Genomic DNA, 16,075 nt, shown 5'->3' on the forward strand with positions numbered 1-16,075 from the left:
GACACTCCCCTTCCCACCCATCTGTCTCGGGCCTACGTATTATATCCATAAAAACAACAGAACATTAAAATATTTATGTACCAAAAACCTGAAGCTAATTTTAAAATGTAAAGTAGAGAAGAAGATTAGGAGATTGGTATAGGTCCAGTGAATGTTTCTACTATAATCATAAAAGAGATACAAAGAAAGAGAGTCTCATGCCCTTCCACAGTTCACAAATGAAATCTGGGACACATATGGCCAAGCAACATCAGAGTGTGGTTAAGTTGGCAAAATTTATTAATAAGGAAGAACAGACATGCTAGGAGATGCTGCAACTGTTTGCTCCTGCCTGAGCCAATTAGGAAGGGCAAGATGTTGCCCCCTTCTCCACACTGCTGAGTTAATTGAGTGAAACTACTTTTTCCCTTTGAACTCAGTTTGCAGCAATTGAAGTAAGACGATGATAAAGGGGGAAAGTGGGAGGCAGAGATGAGATGGAAATTTAGCTGTAAAAGTGGGATGACAGAGAATTAATTGGGACTGTCCCTGCCAAATTGGGACACTTAGAAACTATGGAGTCTGCCATAACTCCAAGATCATGAAAGCAACATCTGAAAGTTGGCATGGAAATTCAGGGTACCCTAGGGATGTGCATCTTGGGATTATTTTGTGTTTTTTTTTAAAACAGATCAATTAATTTTAATTAATTATCTATGGTTATGGCTACAGTATTATCTTCTAAGAATAGATGTTCCCAATCTATCTAAGGCCTTGTCTGCACTGGCCAAGATACTTTAGGGACATCCTGGAGGATCCTGACTTCAGAGCTGCCTCAAACTTTCCCTGCTACATTGAACTCTATTCCCATACCATGGTGGGTGTCTGCACACATGTCCTCCTGGGCAGTGGCTTGGTGCATTTACCATCTCCACAGGTTTCTCACATCTGAGGCCAGAATGAGAAACCCAGTGATAAATACAAGGTTTGATATTGTATAAATACAATAACAAAATTAATGATATTGGTGGTGGATGTGCTGAGTGGCTCATAGTACAGGAATGGAGGGCTCTGGATCTTTCTGGGAGAATTAAAGCAACAGGTAGGTTTTTTTAAACCATTGCAAGGCTGTTATAACTTGGTTCTGATGCAGAATGTGCTAAACATCCTGTGCACTGCTCACGCCAGAACTGGGTGCAAAATGGCAGTGGAGAGAACATGACTTTTGGCCCATACAAACAAGGAGACAAGGCTGGCAGCAGACTTGAAAGATTCATTTCTTCTCTAAGTAATTCCATGATTTGTAGCCTTATGTGGAGTCTAGAACTCTTCAAATTGTTAAGAGAGAGGGGATGCCTAGAGGCTGGTATGAGAGAGGAGAAGAAGGGGAGGATGAGTGAGGATCCAAAGATGTAGAGATAGAAAAGATTAAGAAAGAAAAAGAATGGTAATGGAGAGAAGAGAAGAGAAGAGAAGAACAGAGAAGGAACACTGGGTGGGCAAGGCCTAAGCAGTTTTTAACCATGGCAAAGCTGATATGTCTGTTCATAATTTTATAAAGTGCTACAAAGAGTTGTGGGAGAATAACTCTGTAAAATAGGTACAACAAGGAAGGGTACTGTCCCAAAGGGCACTAGGCTGGGATTACTTGCCCAAACCATTGTGTATCAGTGCCACAAAAGAGCTCATGGGAATGTGCTCTAGGTGCTGTTGTTAGGTGTGAATCTGCCTTCCAGGGAAGTCTGTTTCTGTTTATAATGGCTCATTCTGTGTATCTTTGCTTTGTTTTCCATCCAAACTCCTATTAATTAATGTCATTACTACCTTCTTTGTAAAATGAAGCTATAAAGCATCTCTTTAATTAAAGGAATTAACAAGGAAAGGACAGTGCCTGTAAATTCCAAACCTTTTCATTTGTACTTTATTGTACATAACAATTAGTAGTTATGCATTTGTTCTAATGAAAAGCCGTGCAGTTTACCATGACCTTTGACAAGAAGGAATAAGTAGAAGTGATGAGTGTAATAAAAACAAATAAAGCAAAACAAAACATAATACAGTGTTACAAATCCTCTCTCCTGGGAAATGTATTTATTGTTAGTGTACAGCACAAAATATGCATGTTAAAATAACTGAATTATAGTCCTTTTCAATAGTCTTGGAAAGGATTATGCACAGGCCAAATATTACAGAATAAAATATACAAAAATTAATTTGAATTGCTTGTGTAAGAAGATTGCAGATCTGACCTTGCAGGGCTTTTCTGTTTCTCATTTGTATTATTCCTTACAAGCCTGAATGTATACATATTTTATGATGTTATTAGACTGCTGCTAAGCAGGTGAAGGGAAGAAAAAAGGGAGGGTGAAGGCAGCTTCATTAGGCCCCTGCACATCCCCTCAAAGGGAAAATTGTGTTTGCATTATCATCTTGTCTTTCATCTGATGAATAGTAAGAAACATAACAATACAACCTATGGGCAGAACAGCAGTGGGTTGGCAATGTATATACAACTTCCTCCCACCTGGCTCACATTGGATTGGAAATAAAACAAACCGCTCCCCAAAAGCCAGAAAGTACCTGTGCTTATTTTTAAAGCCAACCCAAATTTGTCCCTCTTGCGTCATCCAATCCTTTGCCAAAGATCCATCATTTGGAGCTCCTGATGTTAACTCCCAGACCTATCCTTCAAACCTATCTTTTCAGCAGAGCAGACCTCCCTATGTATGGCCATGTTGGAGGGGGGCTGAAAACACAGATTTTAGGAAGCCTTTTGGTTGTTGAAATTAGAATGACTGTAAAAGTGAATTGCCACAGCTTAAGACAGGATTCCAACGTCATAATTACTGACCAAGATACCAGCCATTTGTTGATTGTGTCACTGCCAAGATCTTCCATCCTACAATCCCTCCAAAATTCCTTTCCCCTTCACTCATCCACTACAGAATTCCGGGTTGGTAGCAAATAGATGAAGATGCTCCCCAGTCTGGTGTTGAGCATGCTGTTACAGTGTGCTGGGAGATCTTGGGAATATACGTTTCCCAACAACAATTTTCAGCCCAGCCCTGCTGACCATTTCTTTCCCTGTGGTTTGAGGCTGAGGTGGGATATAACAGAAGGAAGGTGAGGGTTTTGTAGGATTGGTGACAAGGTGAGGACTAGAAACAGACTAAAATTCCAGTGAGAGAAAATGGTGGTTGAAGCAGGTTTAATGCTACTTCTTATTTGAGGCAAACACTAAATGTCTGTGATAGTCACAATCTGAAACCTGCAAATATATGCCTGTGACATAACTAGTTACTGTTTATATATAATGCTCACTTTACTAAACATGGCCATACCAACCAGCAAAGGCAATCTGTCCATGGAATTGGATTTCTTTGGATGTCTTTCATAACATTAAGAGTGCTGCTTGGGTCATTCTCATGCTGCATCCTGCACTTTATATTTGTGTCCCCTTGCTGGATGACTGCATGCCATATGAAATGGATGATTCATTCCCAAAGCATTGGTGGCACCTAGTAGAAGCCTTAGTAATGTGTTATGGAACCTTGCAATTTAGTTGGACAGACTTGAAAAATGCATGGATCAATAAAGCAAAGTCTACAATAAAAGTAATTATTTGTTATATGCATTCAAAGTTTTTCGACCTTATGGGAACCCTAAGGCAAACCTGTCATGGGATTTTCTTGGTAAGATTTGTCAAAGGGGGGGGGGGGGGGTGCCATTCCTTTTTTCTGAGGCTGAGAGAGTGTGATTTGCCCAAAATTAGCCAGAAGATTTCCATGGCTGAGAAAGAATTCAAACTCTGGTCTCCTAATGTCCTAGCCTCTAGTCTCCTAATGTCCTAGCCTAACACTCAAACCACTACTCCATGCTGACTTTGAAAGATCATTATGGCCTGTTACAGACTGCCAAAATAAAGCTGCTTCGGGTCTCTTTGGAAGTATGCTATTTAAATGATGCATGGGTCCTAAGAGTCCGGAGGTTGCGCCAAAGCCACACTCCATTCCTAAGCACTGGAGGGCAGCTTTGGTGCCGCTTCCGGATTCTTAAGGTGCATGCATCATTTAAACAGCATACCTCCAAAGAGACCCGAAGCAGCTTTATTGTGGCAGTCTGTAACAGGCCTATGTCTCTGTAATTCTGTACATAAAACTATTGACCAAGAATGGCAAACCAGTGACCAGTGATGGTTGGTGGCTTCCATGTGAACAGGGTGCTAAATCCACTCTGGGTTTCATTTACCAACAACCATTTTTGATTTGGCCTGGCCTGACCTGGCTGAACATTACTTTTCCTGTGGCGTGCTGCTGAGGTGGGATGCAGTAGATGGGGACTTTACAGGAGCTACCCAAAGTGTTACTCAAAATATCTTCAGCCATCAACTTGCTAATCTATCTCTGATGGGATTCCATCAGCTGGCTCACTAAGTGGCTTCATGCAGACAGTGGTAAATTATTAATTAGTGAATGGCCATCTGTATTTATTTTGAAACTTGCTCAGGAATAAAAATGTACCATCACATATAAAGCAATTTCACCCTACACCGTTATTCCACTACGATTCTATGGCAACATCCCTTGGAATCTTGCAGTTTTAGTTTGGTGAGGATCTACAGGTCTCTGGCTGAGAAGTCTACATTCCTCCCTAACTTGCAGATTCCAGGATTCCACAGAATGGAGTCATGGTAGTTAAAGTGTCATCATAGTGTTATAATTGTCTAGTATGAAAAGGCCCATAGTTAGCTCAAAGAAGACTGTGTTCTATGAGACAGAAGGCGCTTGATTCAACTTACTTGGTGGCAACCACTTAAAAGTAGCTGATGGTTATCTCTCATGGAACATTCCACAGCTTGAAAACATGACTTCTTGGGACTATAATTTTAAAAAGTTGGCTGGGTAGTTTAAAGAGGTCTAGTCCAGAAATGCCCATCTCATGAGCATTCTTCAATAGAACTTTTTAAGTAGTTGCTATCAGGATAAGATAGATCAAATCTTATTATCTTTCTCCCCTCTCCCCTTTCCAGTGAGGTACTCCTTCTCTGTGTTGCTTTTCTGTTGCTTCTCTACTTCTCTTCTGCTAGTTAAAAACAAAAATTCCAGTTGTCCAGTATTGTGTAGCTAAAGAACTAAGGTCAATTTTAACTTTAAATTCTTCACAATGCTTTCTATTTAAGGATTTTTGTTCAGCCTGTCGCAGAAAATACCTATTTCCTTCATTCTTTCTCCGTGGGTCATTCCTTATACCAGTAGTATGCTGCTTCAGGGGTGGTAGGCCACATCAGTCTTTCAGAACCATAAGGCTGCACCTGCCATATTTTTTCACCTAAAATTGGCCAATTGGACTTCCAGGTGTCTCCGGGGATATAATTTTCACCATTTGTAGTCAATTTCAGGGTCTTTGGGCCTGTTTTAGATCTTGGAGGGGCTTCTTTCAAAATAGGAAGTGACTTCCATGTCTTTTTAAGGATTTTTCTTATCTCATGAGGAAATAAAGCAGAAGTTCAGCTTGATAGTAATGCCTTTCCACGTGTCTTAGCACATGGCACTGCAGTTCTTCAGTTCTCTCCCTGTGTGAGACAGTTGTAAGAGTGAGCCTTTTGTTGAACAGATTTTTCCCAGGTAGAAAAAAAGACTCGCTTTTAAAACTATCTCATGGGAAGAGAACTACAGTGTCATGTGGAAGGTACATAGAAAGGTGCTACTATCAGGCTGAACTTTTTTTTCCTTGTGTGATAGGCTCATAAGTGTCGTTGTGTGCATTGTCCACTTCTGCCTTACATCCTATACATACAGTACATATGTCTGTACAGTTTTTAGTCTATTTTAAAAGCCCTTTTGGTATATGTATATTTTGTACATGTTAGTAAATTCTAGAGAACTAGCATGATGTAGTGGTTTGAGCATTGAACTATGGAAGACCAGATTTCAAAACCTTGCTCAGCCATGGAAACCTAATAGATGACCTTGAGCAAGTCACACTTTCTCAGCATCAGAGGAAGGCAAAGGCAAATTGCTGGGCTTATAATAATAAAATAATATTTTTATTTTTATCCTGCTTTTTGCCAAGCAATCAAAACAGCATACAACAGACTAAAATATTTCCATATATACATAGTACCCCCCCTTAAAACAAGATTAAACAGTATAAAACTAAAACTAACTTTTTAAAATCCAAACAATAACCATGAGCAGAGTTTGATGAATGGGGAAGTCTTTTTTGTGGCCGAGTATTTTATTCTGGGAAGGCCTGTCGGAAGAGATTCATCTTAATGGCTTTTTTGAAGCTCTCTAGATTGGTAATTTGATGGATCTCGGCCGGCAGGCCATTCCATAAGTTGGGAGCAGCTGCAGAAAATGTCCTCTGGGAGGTCGCCGTCAATCTGGTCTTTAAGGGCTTAAAGTGAAAGATGTTTGCTTTAGAGTCACCATCAGTAAGAAATGATGCAACAACAGCAACAACAACTAGTAAATCCTAACGGTACCACTTTTTAAAATGTTTATTATTGCAGTTGACAACTCCAAATATAATAAAACAACATGTAACAATATTTTATTGCTGTTATGCCTAATATGGCACTTTGGCAGAAACACTTTCTGGCTTCTTTAAAGTGATGAGGGATTCCTTGTGTGTGCTGGATTGTATTGTTTGATGAAAAACCTTTGGCTCATGTAACAGGAAAAATTAGAATTTTATGTCATCTTGTAATGTAAAGAAATATATGCTTTTCTATTGCCCCTATCTGTTCCCTGAAGACTTTTAAAGGGAAACAGGAGTAGGAAAGGCTAGTGCATTTCCATAAAGTGGAAAACGTTTGTACGCCCACTATAAATATGCATTAATGTTAATGGTTTTATTCAGTATTTCCATTGCACAAGTTATGTAACTCTGCTGGTAAAATGTTCTCAGTTACTACTGAAACAAGCAAGGATTTTTTAAAGACCTATGGCAAATGCAAGTGAGTTTATACATATGTTTGTCTATAACAGATCCCAGCTAATGTATTTGCAAAGGCTTAATTCTCACTGAATTGGGAAGCCTGTTTCTAGCCTATACTATTTCAGTCTGGAGGTGGGAGCTTAACATAATCTGGTTGCATCTATAGGGAAACAGTTCCCTGCGCACAGAAAACTAGCATGCCAGAATGAGAAGTAAACTAGAGCTCTTGTCTTCTGATCTGTACCTTTCTTTGTGGAGTCTTTAATGGTACAGCCTGCATACAGGAAGAGTGCAGCCAAAGAGACTACCTCAGACACCAAATTTGATTTGAGTATTGGCATATATATTATTTAAAGTCTTCTAAAGGCTCCTTCAAACATTTTCAGAAGGCTAATATGATATTATGATAGAGAGCAGCATGGTGCAGTGGTTTGAATGTTGGAATACAACCCTGGAGACCAGGGTTCAATTTTCTGCTCAGCAGTAGAAATCCACTGGGTGACCTTGCCTTGAGCAAGTCACACTCTTTCAGCCCCAGAAAACCCCATGATAGGGTCACCTTAGGATCTCCATAAGTCAGAAATTACTTCAAGGCACACAAAAGAAATATGATATTAAATGAATTGTGCTAATCATTTTTAATTTCTATTCATACTTTTCTTGGAAAAAAACTTAACAAATTACTTCTTTAGACTACAAGACCCAGATTCCTTATCTGGCAGGACCACTGGAGTCAATCACAAACAGTCATCAGATAGGAAATGATGATAAATCTTTTACTGCAGAAGCCAGACAAGAGTCAGGAATGGTCCTTGATTCACGACTGTGTACCATACGAACTATAAGTCAGCTGCTCTGGCAAGAGTACAAGTACAATAAACAGCAACCATACTTAGAGAATGTTTGCATGATCATAGTAACTCTTGGTTTTGCATTCTTTCAGTTACTAAATCAGCCATGGTGCAACACCAATGTAAATAAGGTCATACAGGCTGAGCTTTTCTTAAGCTTAAAAAAAGAAAGAAAGAAAAAAGAATGAAAGAAGTAGGTTTCTTTTTCCTCAGTTAAGTTCTTGAAGGAAGCAAATAGCTCTCAGCTCTTTGTCCAAATATTTTTTAAAAAATTGGAATAGTGTCAGGGAAACAGAGAACAGAATTATAATCAATAAAAGATGTTGGTTTGGAAAGATCTAGTCCCTTCCTCACCCCACCCCCAATTTTAAAGACATGCAGTTATCATGATTTCATACCACTATTCCCAATGCCCATTATTAAAGCACAAGCCAATCTAAACATGGTTGGTGTGTTTGGGAAATATCCTGGCTTTGCAAGTGCTGAGGAAATTAAGTGCCAGAAGTTGTTATGGTGCTGGTTTTATTTAGCTAGCCTTAGCTCACAGAAGTGTTTTCTGAACTCTTCCCAACCACAAAGACGGGGCGGAGGGAGAAAAAGATCACTCCAAGGACCTCCAGTGAACAAAAGAGACTAGGACTTGAAGCAAAGGATGCGAGCTACAGGAAAAGAGATTCCACCTCAACATTAGGAGGAACTTCCTGCCAGTAAGGGCTGTTCGGCAGTGGAACATGCTCTCTCAGAGTGTAGTGGAGTCTCCTTCCTTAGAGGTTTTTAAACAGAAGCTGGATGGCCATCTGTCAAGGATGCTTTGATTTAGATTTCCTGCATGGCAGAGGGTTGGACTGGATGGCCCTGGCAGTCTCTTCCAACTCTATGATTCTATGATCCGCTGGGGTTTGGTTCCAGGAACCTCTGTGAATAACAAAATCCGTGTATGCTCAAGTCCCATTATTATTATTAATTATTATTAATTTTATTTTTATACCGCTATTCCTTGGAGATCATACCGGGCCATTAAATACAATGGCATAGCAAAATGGTGTCTCTTATATAAAATAGAAAAATCAAGGTTTGATACTTGAAATTTATACTTTTTTTGAAAATTTTCAAGCCGTGGATGCTTGAATCTATGTATAAAAAATCCGTGTATAAGGAGGGCCAACTGTAATTAAAAATATGTGTTTTCTGATGGTCTTTGGTGACCCCTGTACACACACGTGTATGTCACCAATAGGGTTTTAAACATTTTCTCCCAGAAGTGTTAAATTTTAAAGAAAATCAAAATGTTTTAAGTGTGGGGGACAATTGTGGGCTTTAATTTTAATTCATAGTCTAAAATGCAAGAAAATTCCTGCAAAAGTACAATTCAGCAGTAGACTTATATTTATTTTTATAAGCAATTGAAAAACACTAAAGTGTTTAAAGGTTGCATTGGGTCCCTCCCCAGGGTCAGAGTACTTTTTAAAGCATGGTAATACGATGCATTTGCATCAATTATAATTTCCTGGTAACTTACGTTTATTCATGCAAAGAGACAGGAAGCCAGGTCCACCAGCATAGTTATACAGAGTCCAGGCTGCTTAGGAAGGAGAATGGAGGTAGTCAGCTTGGTAGATTTCCCAGTGCTGCCCCGACTACCTCTTGTGTAGGGAAGTAGTGGATACTTCCTTACACAACGTAATGAAATGTACATTCCTTAGCATTCTTAGCAGTTGTGCTAGTGTAAATTTACAGTTTCCAGCCATTAAGTATTAGGAATATAGAACAAATATGGGCTTATCCTGTACTGAATCAGGCTAATTCAGAAAAAAATTAGGAGAGATCACCAAAAGCAAAGGCTGCAGATGCACACTTCCTTCATATCACTGGATAATATCTCAGTAGTAGATAGTAGTAAAACTACCAGCACAAGTTCTTGGCCTACAGGGCAACATAATGCCTGAAAAAGGTGCAAGTATATTTTATTACCCCCTGGCCTGCATGGAAGCTAAGAGTAAGAACCATCAGTGGAATACGCTGCCTCAGAGACTGGTGGAGTCTCCCTCTTAGAAGGTTTTTAAACAGAGGCTGGATGGCCATCTGTCAAGAGTGCTTTGATTGTAAATAAAATTTACTAAAAAAGAAAAAAAGTACAGTATTTGTTTGTTTGTGCCATAATGCAACTAATTTTATGTGGATCCACTTTTATCCAGAAATAGTTGTGCAGATCACATCTGGTTACTAAATAATTCCCCAATGTTCAACTGAGCATGATGAATCCAAGAGGAAGATAGATAGATAGATAGATAGATAGATAGATAGATAGATAGATAGATAGATAGATAGATAGATAGCTCTCTCAAACAAGGTAATTGCCCCTCTCCAGGGTCTTTCCTCAATCTGTTCCCAACCCACATCCTCCATACCCTATCAGTACAGAGGTGAAAGGGCCCCAAATAATCACAAGGAATGAAGAAAAAGGTAGATGTAGACACAGTGCAGCCTTGGGTGCTTCATCTCTGAGCATGGTCCCCCACAAATGATTCTATTGAGGGAAGAAGAAACAAATGCTACCCTTCATCGCACCAGGCGGGGAGTAGAAAGATATACATTTGATTCAGAGAAAATGTCTTCCTGGCCCAATCTGTCATCCTCTCTCCAACAACTGATTCACTGCAGAAGGAAATAGCAATGGCCAGAGGCAAAGGAATAAAACGGCTTTTATGCTTGTCTCTTCTGCACTGTTTTTCTTTGTGGGCTCCCACTTGTCTCTTTTAAGTCCCCCCCCCCCAAAAGCTGGAGAATTAAATAGAAAGATACCATAAAGGAAATTAACCAAGGGGAAAAAATTCTCCAAAGGCAATCAGCACAGTCCAGATGATTTCCCACTGAGAAAGCTGACCTCAGCTTCTCCCAGACAGGAGACAGATGGATAAATATGTGCTGTGTTAGTCACCACAGAGACAGAGGATCTTGGACTCTCTGAGAGAATTTTCACTGGCTTCCACACAGCCTTTTTCTGCTGCTATAGCCTTCATAAGCAGTCATCCTTTAGCAGATTAACAGATGTTGTGGGGTAGACCAGACCTGCTAACACATGCTATGTCTTGAAGGGACAGAGAAATGTAACATCCCTTGTAGGCAGGGTTTTACCACACAATTAAAAGAGACAAACTATTAAACCTGAAGAACCATATACAGTCTGGTTACATAGGACAGACTGTAACTGGCCATAGTCGGTTGAATGCCTATCACTGTTCCTTTGCAACTTAGATTCAAGTCTTATGACATTCTATGGGCAGAGAGAATGTATATGTTTATGAAATAATCTGAGGGAATGCATTTTGCCCATTCAAAACCAATAAACTGCAACTCACTGGGCTCAGGCTACATATTATCTGGAACTGCTGCAATAGGAAGCTTATTATTCTGTTGTTAGTGGTCAGGAGAAGTGAGCTCTAGTTTACATGGTCACCAGAGGTCATTGGACTATTTTGTCATGCCTTAATTTTCCATTCATTCATTCAAAATCTTCCTTCTTCTCCAGTTTTGGAGGGGGCTGCCATTGTGCAGCCATAACATTTTCTCTGATGGGTTTGGGAAGAGATAAGAACTCTCTGGCTGAGAAATCTAAATCCCTAACCTAGAAATCCTAGGATTCCATAAGATGTAACCATGGCAGCTAAAGTGAGCAGTAAGAAAGGGCCCCAAATTTTGGTACATGCCATGGTTGTAGATGAAAGAAGTCTTTCACCATCACTTAACAGCAGACCCTCCAGCTCTCTGCAAATGTTACACAATGCATGGAGGGATCCTACTGAATAAGGTGGGATGTAATGCAGACGGTAAGGAATCTGCAAAACTGGAGTGGAGAAATCTTCAATAAACGGAGCTCGTCAATCCATAAGTGCAGATCTATGGAATGCAGATTACAGTGAACTGTAAATGTTTCATATGCTACATCCATAATGGGTGTTGCCTTCCTGGTTATATAACTTTCTTGAAAATCAGGGTCCTATTAAGATGCCCTGTTAAAGTAATTCAAATGGTAAAGAACCTTCACAGGAAGACACGATTTCACTCTTCGTTCACTCTAAAGCTACTGAAGTTGGGGGGGGAACCACTCTGTTCTGGTTGACTCCATTCATATAACAAGACCTGTACCAGCTCTTACACAGCGTCCCACAAAATCAGTTAGGGTTTCTTTAAGATAAACTGCTATGACCAACAAAAGTCTATACAATAGCAGCATCTTCTTGCTATAAATTTATCTCATTCCAACAACAAAAATGAAAATTGTTAAAAAGTCATTTAGGGAATATCTTTTAAAAAGCTAGTCTACAATACGCTAACAGTTCTTTTATCTGAATAAACTACAACATTTTGTATAAAAAGTGGGACCACTCTTTGTGTTTGTTTTGTCTCATCAGGATTTTCAGTACTTAACTCCCCCATGTTTTTCTATTATCTCTTGAGTTTTTAAAATTATTCTTTCTATCTCTATTGTTATGTGCCTTCAAGTTGACTCCAATATACGCTGACCTTCCCTTCTTGGCAAGATTTATTCAGAGGAGGCTTGCCTGTCTCTGAGGCTGAGAGAATGTGATTTGCCAAATTCACCCATAGCTGAGTGGATCGATGTCAATGTCTGAGTGTGGGTTTGCAACCTGGTCTCTCAGAGTCCTAGTCCAACCTTCAAACCACCACACTGTCTCTTTGCACAGCAAAAAATTGGAGCAGTGTACACTTTAGTCTAGTTTAACTTGGTTCTAGATTCACTTTCCACCAACCTACAGCATCCCACAAAGTATCCCTGAGGGAATGTGGCCCTTACAGAAGAAAGATTGGCCATGTATATAATAGATGATATGTTTTTTCTTACATGACACTATATACTAGGTTATTCATTTAAGCAATGCCTATGGCAGATTCAGTGGAACTAATAAATACTTGCAATTTGCTTGTTTGTTTCTACCCACATATGAACAGCAAATGGCAATCTAACCTGCTGCTCATCAATATGTTGAGAGAGCATATTACATGTATTTACCAGAGAAAGGGTTAGCCTTGTTCCTCTGTTGCACCAACAAAACAAAAACCACCAAAGAATTTTGTGGGATTCTAAAGACTAATATATTTTGTTTTGCTGAAACCTCCATGGACCACAGCCCACTTGCCACTCATAATAGCTTATTACAAGTAAAACCCGTGAATCTTTAAGGTGCCAGGAGCTTCTTTTCAGTATTCACATCTGTCTAATCATGGGACTTACACACAAAGTAGGAACAGAAAGAATGCCCAAAGAATTGGGGTGGGGGGAGAAAGGGGGATTTTTGAGAGTTGGGAAATCCCAATGAGGAGAACTGTTTTTCCCTGAAGAAAAAACATGACCCTATAATCCTGTATTGAGGCAAATTAGCTCAGTACAAGACTCACCATATCCTTATGCCCTAATATAGCTAAGTAGTGATCAGGGGAAGGCAGACTGCAGCCAAGAATTATCTTGCTGTATTCTGATAGCTGAGCACAACAATCCTGTGGGATTCCTGGAAGATGCCTGCATTGTCATGCACTAGCTATCAGAACATAGACAGGTGATCTTTGCCTGACCTTACCATCCCCTGACCTGGCCATTTAGGTGGAAAGACAAAAAATAGTGAGTCTTGGAAGGGGTCTTTCTCCCTGCTGTGAGGATGCTGTCGGGTATGCTTTGACTGAGAGTTCCTGCATGGCAGGAGGTTGAGCTGGATGGTCCTTGTGGTCTCTTCCAACTCTATGATTCTTGTCTTCAAAAACTGCAGTTTTCAAAGATGTTCTGGCAGTGGAGAGTAAACTGAATACTTTATTTTCTGTTTCCTCCCACCCCAGGGAAAAAGTTAAGTGTTGCAAGTTAACACAGGGATGCCATCTCATTACTGGAAATGATGTTGTGCAGGCTGGTGATGAATTTCACTAAGGCCAAGATACTGTTTAAGTGCCAGCAGAGTGGTCATATCTGCCAATGTGCTTTTGCAGAGCTTCCAGTGCTGCCAGCTGTGAAACCTCAGCATAGGATTGCCAGTGACCATTTTCATAAAGGACGTGCCTTACTTGAGGGCTGGAAGTCTAGTCCCTTACAAGACTGGCAGGTTTTCCTTATTGAAAACATATCCTTTTATAGAGACTAAATGCAAAAAAGTCAGTATTTATGAGTTTGGGTATTTTGAGAAAAGGTGAGACTAAGTTGCAGGAGCAATCGAGCATGTCTGAAGCTCACTCCCAATATATATCACTATGATATGATTGAAACAGATTCAGTGCTGTTGTTCATTACATAATGAAATTATGTAACCTGTCAACCCTCCCTCAGCCTGTAGTTGCTGGGTTGCAGTCTCATGGCCAGTTATTGGATTTCTGGAACTGGAAAGGGATTTCTGGGCAACATGTAGCTGAAGTCACACAGCTAAGTAGAAGGACCAGCGGTTCCATCCTGGACCTTCAGTGTACTTGCTGGAGGTCCAGGAGAGTCATAGCTTCTCTCTTGTCCTAGCTCTTTCACTATAGCCAGATTGCACCTAGGAGCCTTGTATGCTTTCAAACTGAGGTTGTTCACTCATGGAAGGGGGAATCATTGTATAAGAGATGCTAGCTACATACCATGAAAGAAAGAGAAGTGTGATTTGATATCTGGTATGGGTTTTTTTTTTTTTTTTTGTTTTTTTTTTTGTTCTAATTGTGAATTTCATGTTTTGAATTCTTTGTTTCTGCTGGCAGTGGGAGTTCAGCCATATGTTTTGCATATAGTGCCTGCCAAAAGCCTAGATGCAAAATCTGGTTAAGCTGTATAAAACTTATTGTGAAGCTGATTATTAGGAGAAGCAAGTGAATGGTTGCACTTGTTGCTTGGCCATCTGTGTGCATGCACATATGCTTGGATCCTCATATACTGAAAGAAACGAATATATGTGAGCTGGAAATGTAGCCTTATATAAAAGTAGTAACACAGTTGAAATATTTTCTAGCTCCTCATCATATCAGTATATCTTTATATAAATGAATATGTTAACAGTCAACTTTTCTTAATGAATCTGGCACTCTCCACATGCCTTGGGCTGATGCCACACTGCAGAATTAATGCAGTTTGACACCATATTAACTGCCATGGCTTAAAGCTGTGGAATTCTGGGATTTGTAGCTTTGTGTGATATTTAACTTTCTCCATCAGAGAGCTCTGGTGCCACAACAAACTGAAACCATGACAGTTAAAGTGGTGTCAAACTGCATTAATTATATAAAGTGGCACCAATCTTGTACTACAGATTCCATCAGCCAGCATGGCCAGTGGATCATAGTTGATAAAAGCTGTAAGCCAGAAGAGATGGAAGTTGCCAAGTCAGAAAGGGGCATACTTACTTACCTAGGAGTAAGTCCCAATTAACTCATTGGGTTGTACACAGCTGGGCCCTCTCACTGACACACTGGCTTCTTTCATGAACAGTTTACCATTTGTGCCCACATTCAGTCAAAATCTGCTCCAAAATCTGAGGAAGGAGGTGAAAGGGAGAAATGCATAGGATTCATTATAACATGAAAATGAATTTCAACACGGTGAAATACAAAGTACTACACTTAGGCAGAAAAAGTTAAATGCACAGATATAGGATGGGTGACACCTGGCTTGACTGTTGTATGTATGAAAATGATCTAGGACTCTTAGTAGACCACAGGCTAAACATGAGTCAACAGTGTAATGCAGCAGCTTTAAAAAAATCAATGTGATTCTAGGCTGCATCAATAGGAGTACAGTGCCTACATCAAAGGAAGTAATAGTACCACTCTAGTCTGCTTTGGTCAAACCTCACCTGGAATAGGTGTCCAGTTCTGTGCACCACAAATTAAGAATGATATTGACAAGCTGGAACATGTCCAGAGGAGAGTGACCAAAATGGTAACATTGAAAGATATAGCTGTGATAGTCTGTTAAATCAGTATGTGGAGAGATCTTGTAGCACCTTTGAGACTAACTGAAAGAAAGTAATTAGCAGCATGAGCTTTCATAGAATTCAGTCTACTTCCTCCAAAAGCATCTGAGGAAGTAGACTGAAGATTATGAAAGCTCGTGCTGCCAATTTCCTCCTTTCAGTTAGTCTCAAAGGTGCTACAAGACCTCTCCACATACAAAATGATAAAAGGTCTACAAATCATGCTCATATCAGGCACATCCCACCTGACCCTCAGCACCCTTCCCAGCCAGACGGTTATATGGGATGTATTTAGTACCTTGTAAAGGAAGAGGTTGGGCAGCAAACCAAGTGGCTCTGCCTCTAGTGTCCCTTAGGCTT

The 16,075-nt window shown here is 40.0% G+C and overlaps 1 protein-coding gene across 1 annotated transcript in view; it reads left to right on the forward strand.

The window, feature by feature from the left end:
• The window catches only part of ADAMTS2 (ADAM metallopeptidase with thrombospondin type 1 motif 2), a 338,354-nt gene that overhangs the window by 270,813 nt on the left and 51,466 nt on the right, over window positions 1-16,075 (forward strand). The gene's annotated exons all lie outside the window — the stretch shown is intronic.

Source organism: Sceloporus undulatus, chromosome 2 (assembly GCF_019175285.1).
Source record: "Sceloporus undulatus isolate JIND9_A2432 ecotype Alabama chromosome 2, SceUnd_v1.1, whole genome shotgun sequence".
Taxonomy (NCBI): domain Eukaryota; kingdom Metazoa; phylum Chordata; class Lepidosauria; order Squamata; family Phrynosomatidae; genus Sceloporus; species Sceloporus undulatus.